Source organism: Puma concolor, chromosome C1 (genome assembly GCF_028749965.1).
Source record: "Puma concolor isolate L17-30 chromosome C1, mPumCon1.1.hap2, whole genome shotgun sequence".
In the NCBI taxonomy this organism is placed as follows: Eukaryota; Metazoa; Chordata; class Mammalia; order Carnivora; family Felidae; genus Puma; species Puma concolor.
Window position 1 is genome coordinate 13,829,266 of NC_141674.1, and position 18,327 is coordinate 13,847,592.

At 54.4% G+C, this 18,327-nt stretch overlaps 1 long non-coding RNA gene across 1 annotated transcript; it reads right to left on the bottom strand.

Annotated features, from left to right (window-relative positions):
* Positions 1–13,209: 13,209 nt before the first annotated feature.
* On the bottom strand, positions 13,210–14,386 carry LOC147577812 (uncharacterized). Its single transcript, XR_015254139.1, has 2 exons — positions 14,045–14,386; positions 13,210–13,516 (listed from the first exon to the last, which is right to left on the bottom strand). It is a non-coding gene; the product is annotated as an uncharacterized LOC147577812 (long non-coding RNA).
* Between the last annotated feature and the right edge of the window lie 3,941 nt (positions 14,387–18,327).

The window sequence follows — 18,327 nt, forward strand, 5'->3', positions numbered from 1 at the left end:
TATGTCCAACGCCTAGGTGTATTATTGAAAAGAAACGGATTCTGAATGCCTCTATTTGGTAAGGGGAAATGCACCATCTTACTAGATTTTACTAATTTACTAATTTCCTAAATTTCAGAAAAGAAACACTTTGGTGTCTTTACTATTCTAACAATGATACATGCTCATGGCTTTTCGTTTTGTCATTTTTTTCTCCTAGACCACGGGCCGGCAAATTTCTTCTGTAAAAGAGCCTAAATAACTTCGGTTTTGTGGACCACATATGTTCTCTATACTACACTCTTCTGTTTTTTGTTTTTACCACCCCTTAAAAATGTAAAAACCACTCTCAGCTCATGGGCGGAGACTGCAATTGCCCCACAGGCCACAGTTTGCCAAACCCCATTCTATACAGCCCAGCGAGATGCAGATAAGAGAAAGAAAAAAAAAAAAAAAAAAACGCCCATAAACCTTCATCCAAAAATAAATGCTCCCCACATTTTGGCATGTTTCACTCTGGACTCTTCCTGGGCATGTATATTACGTGTATTTGACAAAATAGGATTGTATTCTACATACCATTTAGTAACTGGATCTTTTCTTTTAACAAAATCATGCGCACCTAGCTCCATGCCGTTGAATACGGATCTAGGACACTCTTTTCATGGCTGTGTGGCTCTGCATTGTATGAGCCAAACGATTTCTTTGGCATATTTACTGAGGGCAGACGACTTACTGCCTACAAGTCCTCGTTCACCTTATTAAGAGACAGAAAAAAGACAAACAAAGGGATGAATCTTAGCAACCTGGGGACAGGGCACCCCTTCCGCAGCAAACACAAAGCAATGCTTTTGGCTGATGGTTTTATCACATATTTCTTTGCACCCGCGTCTTTCCTGCAAGAGCTGGGCACAGTGGGTGGCTGACGGAACAAAGATGCAGCACAGAGGGGCACCTGCTTTGATCCCGAGGCCCGGTCGGGAACAGATGCCGTCAGAATGAACAGGGAGCCTGCTTGATGGGAGGCGACAGAGCATCCCTCGGGCATAAAGCAACTCGACGGTCTTTCGGGCCAGAGAGCGCTGGCTCAGCCTGGCACCAGACATCTGTCCCGCACTGGGGCTTTTAGAAACTCCTGGAGACGCGGGTCCTCCTCACCGTCCAGGTGGGTGTTAGGTGCCCTGGCGGTCATGGTCTTGGTGGTCGGGAGATGCGAGTCTTGCACACACCCTAAGGTACTCAGATAATTGGAGGCAGGCAAGGGGAGACGGGAGGTTTTATTCGTAATTATAATATATAGTCACACGTAACTGTATCCAGGCTTCATGCCATTGCGTTCAACTCTCACACAGGCCCAGCGACCAGCCTGCTTTGCAGGTGAGGGACTTCAAAGCACAGAGCAGTCAAGTTACCTGCCCAAGGTCACACCGTCAGGGACGGAACCTGTGTGGTCTGACTCAGAAGCGGGTGCTCTCCCCGGTGGCACAGTGAAACCGGGATCCCTCTGGGAAGCAGAAGAGCTTAGGACACTCCTTGGCCTCTGTTGGCCTGCACCTCGTGTCTCTCATGGGTGCCTCCCACTCCCCTCCATCCTCAGGGGCGCCGGAGGGAGACCCAGACGAGAAGGTGGGCCTCAACACTGGGTCGTGCGATGTACGTATGGGCCGGCACGTTGCCACAGCCGACTTATGGGGGACATCATGGACGATGGCACTGAGGCCAGAAACAATGGAAGGCCATTGCCAGCCAGAAAAAGCACGGGCTGTTCCCAGGGACCAGGGGCCCATCGCCCCTTCTGCACCTGTGCCCCCCTGGCCCAGGACCTCTCTCTATCTCCCCTGGACGATCCCGACAGCTTCCGGCTAGGCTTCCTGCCACCTGCCTCCACCTGCCGTCCACCCACCCCATCTGCCATGAGCATCACTGCCCTAAAAACTGATCCTGGTCATGTCCCCCCGTGGCCTCAACTCCTCCTGAGCTCACCATGAAAACTGCCCATCTCCCCTAAACCCATCTCTAGGCCTTTGTACATGCTTTCCCCCTGCTGATGCTGTTCCTCTGGTTAATATTCTCCCTCCCCTTTCTGGCAGCTTCTGGTACAACCTTCAAGACTCGCGTCCAGCATCACCTTCCCTGACCTCCAGGGCAGTCGAGTGCTGCCCCCTCAGCGCATCCACTCGGCCACGCGCACACAGCCCGGCGCGTGGCAATCTCGGGGTGCGCATTTCCCCTGGCCCAGGAGGGACCGGGCCTTCCTCATCCTCACACCCCGGTGCCCACATCGGAGCCCAGCCCGGAGCCAGCATCGGCCAACACCTCGGCTGACCACCTGCCCCGGGTCCGGGCCCACGCGACAACCGGGGTGGAGCCGGGGTGCCGGCGGGAACTGGGCAGGCCAGGCAAGAAGGTGCTTGTCTGAGAACCAAGCCAAGGGGTGACCTCATTGCTGACTCGGCCTCGCAAACACGAAGGTGGGGGCCGCCCTCCTAGGGAGGGGCGACGCCTGGGACAGCTTTAACAGGCAAGGTGCGGGCTCAGGGGCCAGAAAGCAAGGTGATGAGTCAGGGAAGGGGAGACGCCTTGCCCTAAAAAGGGAACAGTTGCCCTCCCGCAAGTCCCTACTGAGCATATTACACTCATTAAAAGAAAAAGAAAAGAAATAGGAGGGAAAAGGCCCAAACCCCATAGCTGGCGCGCTTCCTCGGAGGTAATTAACGATCGCTTGTTAAAGAGAGGATGACACCACCCCGGGTTCGAGCCAAAAAACAAGGGCCCCAGGTGCGTGCCAGGTGGACGGCCCCGAACCCAGCCCGAGCCTCCTGTGCCAAGGACAGCACCCTGCCCTCCGGGCTCAGCCCTCGCCCCCCAGCCCGTCATTCCCCAAGCATCTGCCCCCCTCCCGGCCCCCAGGGGAAGGCGTTTGGGAGACGTCCACACCTCCGAGGCAAATTTTGGCTTTCCCACCAAGACAGCTGAAAATGGAGTTCAAATTGCTGCCTCTTACTGAGCCCCTGCAGCGTCCTGGGCTCTGCTGGCTGTTCTGAAACAGCAGAAGCACGAGGCAGGCCCTGGTGACCGGACTTTGCAGGTGGAAGGGGTGGGGGAGGGGATAGCTCAAGGTTAGTCGCCGGTGAGCGGCAGCACAGGAGACACAGGCCCTCTTTCAGCTGCACCACACAGCCCCACGGCATGACCCTTTGGGATAAGGGACAGCATCAGTTACCGTTCCCAGGCCGTGGCTGTTCCCCAGAGCCTCTCCCAGGACCCACAGTGAGGATACGGAGGCGGGCAGGTGGCTCAGCAGCAGAGTGGCCAGCCATCGGGTGATGGCGGGTTATGACATAGCCAGAGGTAGTCAGGCTCTGTGTCCCCAACGAAGCCACAGTGGGAACTCTGGCCCTCTAAGACAGGGCAGGGGCCTGCCAGCCACCCCGTCCTGGGAGCCACTCTGCCTCCTTTGGAGGGTTGCATGGGGACAGGAAGGCACAGACAAGCATCTCTTAAGGTCCACCAGCTGAAGTGAACCAAAGAGGGCCTTTCAGCAGGGCTTTATGGGTTGAATGGTGTCCCCCCTCCCCCCCAAAGCATGCTGAAGTCCTCACCTCCCGTATCTCAGAATATGACCTTCTCTGGATATAGGGTCTTTTTGGAGGTGATCAAGTAAAACAGGCTCGTTAGGACATGACTGGAGGAAATGTGGACGCAGAGGCAGACGTGCTCAGAGGAAAGACGACGCAAGGGCCTCGGGGAGCAGACGGCGATGTGCAGGCAGAGACTGGGGGGAGGCTTCTACGGGCAAAGGACGCAGGCCGTCACACACCACAGTGGCTGGGAGAGAGGTCTGGAGTAGACTGTCCCTCAGGGCGCTCAGAAGGAGCCCGCCCTGCGGACGCTTCTAGGCTCCAGGATGGTGAGGCAACACATTTCTGGCATTTCAAGCCCCCTGGTTTGTTAACAGCAGTCCCAGGGGCGGAGCTCCCGGCCTCACGGGTGGGGACCCTGCACAGGACCCTGTGCTCAAAAGGGCCCCTGCTTGGTATAGCATTCTGTGTCCCCCATCCTAAATTCTTAATAACTTCTCAGCATGGGGCCCACATTTTCATTTTGCACTCGGCCCGGCTAATTACGCAGCCGGCCATGTCTTCAGATGTCTCTGGTAGGACCCCACCTGGTGCAGATAACCCCCCGCAGTCAGGGTCTCCACTCGGCACTGGCCTGTGAACTTGATGGGCCCCAGCCAGGCATGGTGGAGGGCCTGGGGTCGGGGCCTCCTAACAGCTCACTTTTCCAAGGACCTGTGCAGGACGGGATGCCCCCACCTAGCCCTTAAATCAGGACTCCTGCGTTCTCTTGCCAAATCGTCCCAGTGGTGAGCCGAAAGCAAGCTGAACCTTAGATTTTGCAAAGCAGGTGGTCACCGGGAGCCAAGACTTGGCCACACATCACAGCCCCCTCCCGACAACACTGAGACGGCCGTCTGCTTTTCGCTAACTCGGGTCACATCAGCTGGCCTTTCCGGACTCCTCCCCAGAGTTTAGCACCGGGATTCTGCATGGAATATTCAGTGCCCTCTGGGAGCTAGCCCTAGCGTGGAAGAGTCAGTTTCTATTTATTTCTTGTTTTCAAAGCAAACAAACCGTCCTGGGAGGCAGGTCACCTCATGCTGGGGTTTTATCAGCAGCCTCTGCAGAGAGCTGAGGGCTTTGTCCCTCATGCCCAGTTGAGCTGGGTCTGCCCCCTTGGCCTGGTGGCCAGAGGACATCCCTGGCAGGGAGGAAAGGGGGACCAAGAAGGGAAAAGGGAGCTTATTTGTCTGGGATACCTGGGTCCCGCCCAAAGCAGTATCATAGATAATCACATTAACTCCCTGCAACAAAGCCTGGAAGAGATAGACAGATAAACTAAAGCCAGGATAATTGAGGCTCCCAGATAATCCCCACAGCCGACTTTGGCTCTGAATTTCATGGCACAGCAGCCTTTCACCGTGTTGGCTGGTCAGAATTCCCCTTCTCACCTTGCCCCCACCTGGTGACCTGGTATAGTGGCTCTGGGAGGAGGTAAGGGGCAGGGTGGAGGGGGAGGGGAGAGAACGATCCCCCGTGGTGCTGGCAGCCAGGGACCCAGCCCACAGCCCTGTCGTCTCCTGACCCAGACTGTCTTTCTCCTCTCCCTCCCCGGCCAACTCCTCCAAGCATGGCCTCCTCCAGGCTGTCTGCCCTGATATGGCCGTCGCCCGCCCCATTCCTTCACTTAACATATTTCACCTGGTTATTCATTTACCCGTCTTTTTTCCTGACCAGAGGATGCATTCTTTCAAGCTAGAACCTCGTTGATTTAATGTTTGGCCTCTGTGCTTTGTGTAGGACCTGGTGCTGAGGAGGAGATGTGCCCTGAAGCTTCCTGGGGGAGAACAGTCTAAGCGGGCAGGAGAGGCAACTGGGAACGTAGGGAGGAAGGCCAGACAGCAAAGTGCAGTCAGACGTTGAATATATGCATGAATGAACGGATGATGAAATAGAGGAAGATCTCGGGGCCCAGGGAAGACACAAGCCCAGACCCATCTGGGAGGTGGTGACAGAGTTTGCAAGGGTGACAGCTTTTGTGGGCAGGTGACTTTGCCCTCTCCCCTTCTCCAGGACCGCATGGATGTAGAGAGCAGCCATCAGATACTGACCTGTATTGGGTAACCCTTTTGGCTCTTTTCATCCACTTCCTGGCAGCAACCGGGAAGACACCCCCCCCCCCCCCAACCACCACCACCTCCGGAAGAGCTCAGACCCACCGGGGCAGCCGAGGGAAGCTGGCAGGCAGTGCCTGGAGTAAGTTCCAGTGACTCTCAAGAAATTAATCGAACCCCGAGGGGACAGGCAGAGCCACAATGGCAGGGGACAACCAGCAGATATTGCACAAGAATGTGAAATTATGCAGGTTTGCTTTGTAATCAAGGCCACGCTCCGGAATTTTGGACACTACAGAGCGGTGGTCCTGTATCCCCCACTCCCAAGACACCTGCTGTTTTATTTGGGTGCATTTCCTTCCAGCTCTTTCTACGTGTGGTTTTCTGCACAAGAGAGAGGAAAGGGACCCCCCCCACCCCAGAAAGCCATGAAGGAGGAAGCTGTCCCACCCCCCCACACACACAACCCCCATTGTCGGGCCCCACAGGATTCATGCTGAGAAGTGCTCAGTGTCCCTGTTTGCAGAGCTGTGGCCCTTCTCTTGTGGCCTCTGGGCATAGTTTTACAAAGCTGCTGGGACAGTCCACACCTGCACAGGTGTGCGCGATCCATTTTGGGGTCAGTGAGCAGGGAGCATTGCCTCCCTGAGGGTCTGCCTGCAACCCCCCACTGCCCTATGCGTTCATTCACTCAGGTGGTCCATCAGTCGGTCGGCAAACCTGGGAATCCAAAGAAAACCAGTAGTAGAGTCCCCGTCCCTTAGGAGCTCTTGTTTGCACGAGACAACCAACCAAAGAGACAACTATACGCAGGCTAGCTAAAGGCACAGGGAGCTGCCGACCCCCCAGTGTCCAGGAGGTTCCCCGAGAACAGGGACTCTGCTTCTGCCCCCTCCCCCTCCAAGGACACTCAGTCACTGTGTCTCTCCCATCCGCCCAAGAATACTAGAGAGGAGAATTCTATAGAAAGTTCCCCAAGGGTGCAGGGACGGCCTACTCAAGCTGGTTCCCTGGCAGCTGGGACCATGTGTCCCCCTCATTAGACCATTCACTTAATGAGGGTGGTGGATATAAAAAAAACACTTTGTAAACTGGAAAACACTGGATGAAGCTGAGAGCTGAGATGGTCGTCCCAAACTGGCAGCTTCCTGAGGACAAGGGTTGGTCCTCCCCCATCAGACCAGGAGCCCCTGAGTCTGGGGTTAGGCCTCTCTCATCAAACTAGAGATTCCTGTTTTAATTCTGTGGTCCCAGAAAGTTCTGCATCCAGGGTGTGCCTAGTGGACTCTTGAACCACTTACGTGGATGTCGATGGACCATTCATTCACCTTCACCTTCATGCTTAGCTGACTCATCTGAACACTTTCCGCTTCTTAGAAAGAAAATCCAGGGATGCCTGGGTGGCTCAGTTGGTTAAGCGTCCGACTTCAGCTCAGGTTGTGATCTCGTGGTTCGTGAGTTCGAGCCCCGTGTCGGGCTTTGTGCTGACAGCTTGGAGCCTGGAGCCCGCTTCAGATTCTGTGTGTGTGTCTCTTTCTCTCTGCCCCTCCCCCGCTCACGCTCTGACTCTTTCTGTCTCTCAAAAATGAATAAACGTTAAAAAAAAAATTTTTTTTTTTTTTTTGGGGCGCCTGGGTGGCGCAGTCGGTTAAGCGTCCGAATTCAGCCAGGTCACGATCTCGCGATCCGTGAGTTCGAGCCCCGCGTCAGGCTCTGGGCTGATGGCTCAGAGCCTGGAGCCTGTTTCCAATTCTGTGTCTCCCTCTCTCTCTCTGCCCCTCCCCCGTTCATGCTCTGTCTCTCTCTGTCCCAAAAATAAAAAAATAAACGTTGAAAAAAAAAAATTTAAAAAAAAAAATTTTTTTTTAAAGAAAATCCAGCTGTCCTCCGACATCTGAGAACATTTCTTACACCATTTATTAAACTGCTTACTCTATATATCGCATAGTGTACGAGGTAACTTTGACTTAAAGTTACACCAAGTGTAAATGACTCTGTAACGCATCCTTAGGATCTTGGAATCAGAAGGAATCTGGTGTTCTGTTCGCAAATGTGGCTGCACATGGGACCACCCGGAGCCCTTTGGCAAATGCCAATGCCCAGTCTGCACCACAAGCCAAAGAAGTCCAAATCCCCCAGGGTGAGATCCAAGCATCCATCCTTTATCAATTCCCCAGGGTTTCTGACACATAGCCCAGTGTCAGCAGGGTTCTAGAACTGCCTCCTTCCCAATGCAGGAACCACAGCTATTTATTTATTCCAGGGATACATATAAAGCACCTGTCCTGTTCCAGAAACCAAGATAATCTTTTTTTTTTTTTTAATGATTTTATTTTTGAGAGAGAGAGACAGAGTGCAAGCAGGGGAGGAACAGAGAGGGAGACACAGACTCTGAAGCAGGCTCCAGGCTCCGAGCCATAAGCACAGAGCCAGACGCAGGACTCGAACTCACGAACCGCGAGATCCTGACCTGAGCCAAGGTCGGACACTTAACCGACTGAGTCACCCAGGTGCCCTGAAACCAGGAGCATGTTAACCTCTTCTACAACTCTGTTGGTTCTCCGGGGTTTTTGGCGGGGGGGGGGGTGATATTTCCAGTAATGGGGAACTCACTGTCTCAACAGGGCAGATCTTTTCCCAAGAGCTGGTTTTTAGGGAGTACATGGGGAGGGGAGATGCATTGGGAAGGGCAAATAAGATCTCTTGGTCCCACCATGTGCCAGCAATGGTGTGGGGTACTTCACACGCACCCTTCCTTTGAAGCTCGACACCCCCACCCAGTGAGGCAGAGAGGTCAAGCACGGGATTACAGAGGAGAAAACTGGGGCTCAGAAGCACGAGGGACCCTCCGCCCCACAAAATCACTGAGCTCGTGTGCGAGGAAGCCAGGTCTGCACCCCACAGAGTGTTGCTTCCATAGGAAGTTGGGGCTGGCTGGCCAGGCATTATGTGTGGATATCCAGAAAGAACCTTCCAGGTCTCTCACTAGCTTCTTAACCCCCACATTCCAGGCACAATGTTCCCCCCAGTTTTCATTCCCTGTGCCCCCCAGGACTGCAGGAGTCTGACGAATTCATTGGTAGTGGGCACCCGAGCTGCTGCTCCTGCTGAAAGGACTCAGGCAGGGCAATTCTCAGTCCAAAAGAGTGACTATCTAATGGTGAAACTTGAACACATCCATCCTAGGCATCCAGCCTTGGCTTCCCAAATCACAGCCCAGAGGCGATGGCCCACTCTCCCCACCCTCCCAAACAGGCACATCCAGGCAGCAATAACAGCAGTCACCTGCTTCTTGTGCGCCTACTGTATACCAGGTGCCTCCCTCCTTTCTTCCCAGTCTTTATACAACAGCCCCAAATGAAGGATTATTATGTTCCCTTCACAAACCAGAAACCAGGCACGGACAACTCTGTCTCCAGAGCCTGAGTTCTTGCCCGAGTAGACCAGCATTTTTCAATCTGCAGGTTCTTACTGGTGAGAGGGGTGTGAAATCAATGCAGCAGACTATGAGCAGCATTCAGAAAACAGAAGCAGGGGTGCCTGGGTGGCTCAGTCGGTTAAATGTCCGACTCTTGATTTCAGCTCAGGTCACGATCTCACGGTTCGTAGGTTCAAGCACCACATCGGGCTCTGTGCTGACAGCATGGAGCCTGCTGAGGATTGTCCATCTCTCTCTCTCTCTCTCTCTCTCTCCCTCAATCTCTGCCCTTCCCCTGCTCACTTGCTCTCTCTCACTCTCAAAAATAAACTTCAAACAAAAAATAGAATAAGAAATAAATAAATAAATAAATAAATAAATAAATAAATAAAAAAATAGAAGCAGGTAGAAAGGAGCAAAATTCTAGCGCGCATGGTAAGGGGAGGTTTGTTTCACGAGCAAGGTGTATATGCGTTGTATGCAAGGTCGTGATGACAAATACATTTTTTTACTGTGAGCTATGATCAAATACTCAAAGGCCAATGCCCTACACTGTTGTCTGTGTGACGTTACTAGAAAGTGGATTCCGCGGATGGGATGACAATGGGCTTTCGGCACCCAGAAGCGAGGGCTCAGGAGACCGCAGGGTGAGATCACCCTGCTTAGGGAGGGAGGGGGACCCGGGAGTCACCAGCACTCACCCATCCAGACGTTCCGCGCTGTCCTTACATAACGCCACCCGTTCTTGAGAAAAGCCTCAGGAGCCAGCCTAAGGGGAAGAGGCCCACACGGCAGCATGAGAGGCGTGGGTTAGGCACCAGGAAGACTGATGAGAGGGTGCAAGAGTCTGGAATGAGCCAAGTGAGAAGGGTGATCGAGCCTCCACCCCAGGACGTCTTTGAAAGCAGAGATGGGGTTTCTGTCGAGAACAGGGCGGCCAGTGCCTCCCTCCAGCAGACTAGGCTGGTCACCTGGCCAACTGGGTAGGGTGATTCTCTGACATAGTGGTCTGGGCTGTGAACGTGGAAGTGTGAGGGTAGGGAAGGGGCGGCTGGCAAGGGACAGTCAGAGCCACAGTGGCATGGAACAGAGCGTCCCGCGGCCAGTCTCCTTATCACGCGGGGCAGCCCCCCACCCCCTCCCGAAGCAATGGGGGTCCCTAGGAAGAGCCCTGGAAGGGGACTTGGAGGCCCAGCTCTGCCAATAGAAACCCTGGAACTAAAGCAAATCATACCTCTGAGCCTCATTTGCCTCATCTGTAAAATGGAATAGTGGCCTAGATCAGCACTGTCCAATGGAAATATAACCTGAGTCATATATGTTCTAGCAGCCGTATAAGGAACGGGTAGAGTTTATTTTCATAATATATGTTATTTGGGGGTGCCCGGGTGGCTCCGTCAGTTCAGTGTCCGAATCTTGATTTCGGCTCAGCTCATGATCTCACGGTCGTGGGACTCAGCCCCATGTGGGGCTCCACGCTGAGGGGGGTCCCCGCTTAGGATTCTCTCTCTCTCTCTCTCTCTCCCCCTCTGCCCTTCCCCGTTCGTGCTTCCTCTCTCTCTCTCAAAATAATAAACATTAAAAATAATATATGTTACTTAGCCCAACATGTCCAAAACATTACCATTCCGAAATGTAGTCGGTATGAAAAAGTAGCAAGGAGATGTTACGTTCTTTGTTCTACATCTTTCAACTGCAAGTATGCATTTCACCCTTGGAGCACATCTCAACTTGACCTAGCCACAGCCCCAGGGCCCCACGGCCACATGGCTAATGGCTACCATACTGGACAGCACAGACATCCATAATCTCAAAGGCCTCCCCTAAAATTATGTGACTGGATGAGAGGCCAGGCTAGAGTCCTCATACACGTCCCTTGGGTTGAACCCCAGGGTCCCGGCTGGTGCCAGCTGCAGAAAACCATTCAGGTGACATATTGAGGGAGTTACCTCACGTGGCAATAAAATGGGTCATAGATTCTGGAAGGACACAGAAGTGGCTTACTCAGCGGTATGCTGTGGGGCAGAGAGCCTCAGTTTTGCCCTCTGCAAAACAGGTATCATGATGATGGCTAACATTATACGGCACTGACCACGGGCCGGGCAGCGTTCTTCTAAGTCCTTTATGGGTATTAAGTCCTCATTCAAGAGTCTATCAGGCAGCATCCCAATTTTATAGGAGGAGAGATGAGGCACAGAGAGGTTAGGTAGCTTGCCCAAGGCCACACGGCTAGCATGTGGTACTGCTAGGATTCGAACCTGGGCAGCCTGGCTCCAGAATCCCCGTGCTAAACCCCAGGCCCACACTGCCGGCCTCCCGGGGAGACAATACGCATCACGCAAAGGACTGCCTCGCAAGTCCCCGGCATCGCGCCTGGCACGCAGTAGGCAGGTAGCAAACCGTTGCTGCCACCCTCGACCGGAGCAGAGGGGTTTGTGGGAAGGGCCCCTGGGTGACCTCCAAGCACCTGGGGCACAGCTGGGTCATGACCCGCGGGGAGGCAGCCCTTCTGAGCTTTCCTTGTGCCGCCCCCGGTCGGAGGCTGAGCGGGGAATTCGGCCGGGAGGGCATCTTCCTCATAGCTCGGGTGCGGAGGCCTCTGCAGGTGGATGGTTCAGGGGCCGAAGTGCCCGGGGTTGTGGCTCTGGGGGTGGTGGGTGGGCGGAGGCGGGTGGTCTCCGTGAGAAAGTCAGCCCCACCAGTTCCAAGGGCTGAGCCAGGGGCCGGGCGCGGGTGCCTGCCTGGGTCCCCGCCTGCGAGTGGGGAGATGGAAGCAACCTGGAGGAGGGGCTCAGAGGTCAAAGGGCCATGAGCCTGGAAGCGCCCAGCGGTCAAGGGAGCATCCCAGGCCTGGGACTGAACACCGCATTAGCAGGAAGATGCTTTCACTTACACGGCGGCGAAGCTCAACTAAAGATCAGGCCCGAACAATGGAGAAGACAAAAGTCTCGTAGCAGGTGGGGCTGGACACAGCCGCTGTGAAAACCACCCCACGCCAACCTTTTCCCCATATCTAATCCCAGCCTGGGCGGAACTGAGCCCCTCACGAGGCCCCGGGGGCCCCTCCCCATCAATCCGGCTCAAGCCCTAAGGTTCACTCTGATTGGTCCTGCTTTGGTCACATGCCCTTGAGCCAATGGAACACACTGATTGGCTAGTTTGGATCACATGCTCCGCCGCCTGCCCCCCCCCCCCCCCCCCACCACGCGGCAGGGGGCGCCCCCCTGTAACGCAAAAGGGGAAATCGATGCTTAGGGAAGCAGTGAGGTGATTTTAAACCTTGTTTTAGTTTAAAAGAAAACAAAAATTGTCCAAGTCTTATGAAAATCAGATCCAAGTGGAGAGGCTGGGGGTGGGGGAGGCAGGACCCTCCCCCTCCAACCCGTTCCCCTCCCCCTCCCCACAAAGGCCCCAGGAGCCCCCCATTGTTCCCTCCAGCTCTGGAAGCCCAAGCCACCTGAGTCAACACAGCACACCATCCGGGTGGGCGGACTGCCCAGTGACGTCCAGGGAAACCCGGACAAGGTGAGGTGGAAACGCGGGGTCTCCGTGTACAAAGGAGTCCTTACCCCGTGCCAAATGCCTTCCGAACATTCTCCCATGTCCCTCTCACAGTGATAGGAGTTGGGCACCATTGTGGTCCCTGTTCTCCAAGAGAACTCAGACAGGCGAGCCAGTCGGCTAGACGTAGCAGAGCCTGGACTTGAACCCAGGTCTGCAGCTCAAAACCACGTGAGGGGCAGGTGACACAACCAGAGCTGCTAATTGTACAAGAGTAGGCTGGAGGGTCCCTGCCGCCAGCACATCCTTGAAGAACAGAATGGAAGAGACGGATTGCACGGGAATCCGGAGGAAGAACAACATCAAACACAGGGAGCCTTCGGGGAAGCAGATGTCGACTGGACCTGAGAAAGAACGCTGTGACACTCAGAGGGACAAAGCAAAGGGCAGCCTGGGGAGGTGTGAGCGTTGGGTCACCCGGGGCGGGTCCAGTCTCAGCCCTGCCAACCCACCCCCGACCCTGCACACTGGGTGAGCTTTCCAAAGCATCCACTGGGGTGCTCCCCGTGAAAGTCCTGTGGCGTTTCACCACCTGCGCCAGCTACCAGTGCCGAGGAACAGAGTACCCGCAACCTAGGGGCATAACACAACCGCTTTATTAGGCTCAGAGCCTCTGGGCCAGGAACAGACTGGGCACATTGGGAATGGCTTCATTCCTCTCCGTGATGTTTGGGGCCTCGGCTGGGAAAACTTGAAGGCTGGGGAGACTTGATGGGTGGAGCTGGGAACCGTCTGGAGGAGTCTTTGCTCACGCGTCTGGCTGTTGATGCTGGCTGTCAGCAGGACCTTGGCAATGCTGGGGGCTGGACACCTACGCATCGTCTCTCCACGCGGACTGGTTTGGGCTTCCTCACAGCATGACGGCCAGGTTCAAAGAGTGACTGTCCCAAGAGAGCAAGATGGAAAGATATTTTCCTGACCTCGCCTTGGAGATCACGGAGTGTCAGACACAAAGCTCCACCCGGGTTCAAGGAAAGGGGACCTAGACCCAGCGTTGGATGGGAGGAATGTCAAGGTCACGCTGGAAAAAGAGCCAGAGAGGGGCGCCTGGTGGCTCAGTCGGTTAAGCTCTGACTCATGCCTTCGGCTGGGGTCACGATCGTGGGTTCGAGCCGCACATCGGGCTCTCTCTCCCTCTCTCTCTTCCCCTCCCCTGTGCATGCTCTCTCTATCTCAAAAAACAAACTTGAAAAAAAAAAAAAAAGAAAAAAGAGCAAGAGAGATGGAAAGTAGTGTCACAGCCACCTTTGGAAAACCCTAATGTACCACAGGTCACCCTTCAGTTGGGGTCCCACCCCTTGGCACTGCTGATGAGGCTCACTGAGCCTTACACACGCTGTTCCTTCTGACCAGAAAACCCATCTGCCCAAGCTGCCCCCACCCCCTTCACCTGGCCCACCTTGACTTACCCTTCAGGGCTCAATGAAGATGTCATCTCTTCCCAGGAAGCCTGCTCTGGCCCCCCTGCCCCACCCCAGCTGAGCTGGGGCCCCTCTTGTCCGCTACCACATTTACCCTCCGAGCGCCCTGTGAGCCCCGCAAGGGCCTGGGTGGAGTCCACCTGTCTATCTACCAATGTATCACCAGCACCGGGCCAGATGCCAGCCCCTTTCTGGATCCTGCCACTGGATAACCAGCAGCCACCACCCCCAGGAAGACTCCCCAGATTGTCCTAGGCGGTGCTAGGCATCTCTCCTGCTCTCCCACAGCCCCCTGAGCAGGTGTTTGGGAATGCCGGGATGAAAGGAGAACCCTCCACCCCCTGTTCCCAAGCCAGAGCTTGTTAGTGCAGTAAAAGCAGCAGCAAATTGCCAGGCGGCTCCGAGCTGTAATGATTAAAATGAGGGTATTGTTCTTGGGGCTGCTAATTGCATACCTGAGGAGTGAGGCCCGCTCAGCCCACGGCTGTTAACCCAGACCTCAGCCACAATGCCGGGCCCAGCCTGGCAGGGAACCAGACACAGAGGTGACAGGGGTTGGGGGGGGGGGGTGTCCAGGAGCTGGGTGACCGCAGCCACCTCACCTGGGGACCTGTTGAAAATACAGACTCCCAGGCCCTGCCCACTAAATCTGTGTCTGGGGGTCCGAGGGCCCAAGAACATGGATTCTTGGTAAGCTCCCAAGGTGATTCTTAAGGCCAGTCCAAGCCTGGGGTTTCTAACTTGCCCCACCCTGAAGCCAGACAGAGCCCCACCCTTACCTGGCCCAGTTCACTCCGAGAATGTGTCAAGATCCAGAAAGCCACCTGAGGAGAGGACAGGAGAGGGAAAGTTCCCAGGAACTTGGGTCGAATCTCTTTTTTTGCATAATTTACAAACGCAGAATATTTTTGTACCTTTTTCCTTAGAGTCCCCCTTAAATTGTGTAAGCCTTGGGCACATCCTAAAAAATGAGAAAGTAATTTGGACCATCCCATGGTCCTCCCGGGGACCACCCCTTGGGGATGAACCGAGCACATGTACCCAAAGCTGCTGGCCCGATGCTGGACCAGGCCCCACAGAGAGAGCACGGCCTCTCACAGCCTCCCGTTCCTCATCTGTAAAGTGGGCGTTGAACTGTAGCTGGGGAATGTACATGCCACACTCCTGCGAGGCAGCCTAGCCTACGGGATCGCTCGAGGATGTATGCTTTGGAAACCCTGTTCCCTGGAATGTAGAAAAAAGATAAGGCCCCCTTTTGCCAAGCCAGTGTAAGAAAGTCCCTGCCGAGAGGCAGGGGAATGGACTCAATGAACCAGATTCGCTGTGACTCTGGGACAGGACAGGAAGGGCCTTGACCTTGAGGGGGTGATTTCTGGGAAGACTTCTGCTCTGAGGAAAGGGGCGGACACCCAGTCAGAGGATGCTGGAAATTTAGGGCAGGAGAAGAGCTTGGGGATGGGGGTTCATCCAGCCCAACCCCTTCCTATGCTTCCTGTGCTATACCAGCAATTGTGAATTAAAACAAAGCAGGAGGCCGGGATCTGGGAGAGGCCAGGCAACCACAGTCATTGATACACATGACATTTTCATAAAGGACTTCCTGGAGGAGGTGACTTTTGAGCAGGAAGGGAAGTGGCAGGGATGGGCAGAAAGAGAAGACAAGGCCAGGAGGTGCAGTAAGCCTGGCAGTCATCAGCGTAACTCTGGACATTAGGTGAGCACATACTATGTCAGGATTTGTCTGAGTGCCACGCTCTTGGAATTCTTCTGTTGTCATTGACGTATTTGCTTTTATACTAATAGATTTTAATTTTTTTAATGTTTATTCATTTTTGATAGAGACAGAGCGTGAGTGGGGGAGGGGCAGAGAGAGAGAGGGAGACACAGAATCCGAAGCCGGCTCCAGGCTCTGAACTGACAGCACAGAGCCCGACGGGGGGCTCGAACTCACGGACCGTGAGATCATGACCCGGGCCGAAGTTGGACGCCCAACCGACTGAGCCACCCAGGTGCCCCTATACTAATAGATTTTAAAGCTTTGAAGCGGTTGCAGACCTGGAGAAAATTTGCACATGCAATACTAAGATTTTTCTGGAACCACTGGAGAGGAAGTCCCTGAGTAAGAGAGTAAGTTGTTCCCGAGGCCCCCGATATTCCAAAGTCTTTAGCGTATACTTTCTACAAACAGCCACAGTAAGTTGGCATTGACATGTTTTACCACCTTCTGCTCCCTGGCCTCATGTAAGTTTCACCAACCATCCCAGCAATGCCTTTTATAGCAAAAGCACCCAGGGCGGAATCTGGACCTATCAGGGCTTCTCTGTCCGGACCCCATACTCACACTTCCTTTTGAAGACATTCCTTCATTCCCCATACTCACACTTCCTTTTTGAAAGACATTCGGCTGATGTTTCTTCATGGCTGGATTCATCCCGGGGGCCACCCACTTGGCTTTGAATTGGTTCCCTGACTGGTGATGTGAAATTGGGTCACTTGATTAAGGTGGAATCTGCCAGGTTTCCTTCCTGTCAAGTTACTGTTTCTTGCCTTGTAATTAATAAGCAATTTGTGAGGACATACTTTGAGGCTTTGTAAAGAATCCTTTCTTCATCAAATTCTCAATGTATTCACTTACTGAGGTAGAATAGTATGGACACGTGGCTGCTTACTGTATCCAACAGCTTATAATCCATTATTACCGTTGTTTGTGACAACAGACATAACCAGGGCCAGTGGTCGTCCCTTCAAGCGGCTCCTGGGGCATGGGAGTATGTCTCCGTGATTCTTTGAGCATCTCCTTGCTTTCTGGCAGAAGACATCCCAGCTTCATCTGGTACTTTCCCTTACAATCAGCCATGTCTGCAAAGAACCGTGGCTCCCGTAGTGGAGAAGGGTACATAGAAGCCAACATCTGGGTGTCAAATGTGCTCACTGCCAGTGGGAAGTTGCTGCTCCCAGGCCCTCTCAGTAGGACAGAGGAGGGGTCGGGGTGGGGGGAGGGGGCAGAAAATCTATCTATACAGACACACACACACACACACGCATGTATACAGACGTGTGTGTATGGTGAGTACCTAATGCACACATTTAATTCCGTATTTGTGTACGTCGTTCATTTTCCTCCCCTCCCTGTCTATACCTGCAGCTCTCTTCTCTGACACAAAAGTCTGGCTTCTTTTATCCTGAGCATATTTCCCAATCCGGTCAATCCCTTTACGTGTAACCAGTCTCCCTCTGCCGTCCCCCCATCCCACGCACACACAGGGGTGCCCTCCTCACCTCCCTTGGGCTCTGGCACCCCCTGTAGGCTTCTCCCCTACGTGGACAACTTCCCAACCCTTTGGGCTCTGATACCCGCACCAGGCCAACCCTCCGTGGGGCTGCCTTTTCCCCTTGCTTGGGCTCTGCCTTCTGGGCCCCTGTGACCCCCGTGGACACTCTCCTTACCAGAGCCGGTAAATAGTAAAGTGCAGATTCAAACCCAGGTCTCTCTGATGCAGACCCTAACCTCTTGATCACTGTGTTCTTTTGCAAGTCCTAGGAGGAGCACGCTGTGTCTCCAACCAGATTTCCCCAGCTGAAGTGCCAAGGGAAGTGAGGACATTCCCAGCCTTAGCCAGGACAGGCTCTCCTGGATCCCCCGCCTCGAGCCTGCAGCAGGGCTCTGGGCCTTCCCGGGGATGAACTCGGGAATTGCGTCATCTGCCTGCCTGTGGCAGGTCATCAGAACGGCTCGCCAGTTTTTCAGCACTTCACGGTTTACAGAGCCTTCTGTAAACTCGCTGAGTCCTCGCACCAGCCCTGGGAGGGCAGGCTCAGTAAACCCACTGGGCAGTCGGTGAAACCAAGGCTCAGACCGGGAAAGAAAGTTGACAGCTAGCAGGTGTCAGCCCGGGAATCTGCACCTCCCCTGCCCCAGCACCCCGCACTCTACTGCCCTCTCAGGGGATGGCTTGCCTCCCCCCTGAGCCCCTCCTGAGGACTCCCAAGTATGTGCTTCCATCACACCTGGCAGGGCTGGGCTGTTCTGTCCCTGCCCTTCAGAGCTCCCCTCTGGGACAGACATCACCGGTGGCCGAAATGCCAGCACAGGCTGTACTCGTGGCCTCTCTTCCTAGAAGCCTGGCTGTCGAATGTCTTTAGCTGGACCAGCAAACTAAGGGATGGTCTGTGTGTTGTGTGGGGCTAGGCCTCACTTGTCCCGTTCTCCCCAGTGAATCCCATGGGCACCTAGACAGACGTCCTCCTCAAAGGGCGGGCCCAGGCCCGGC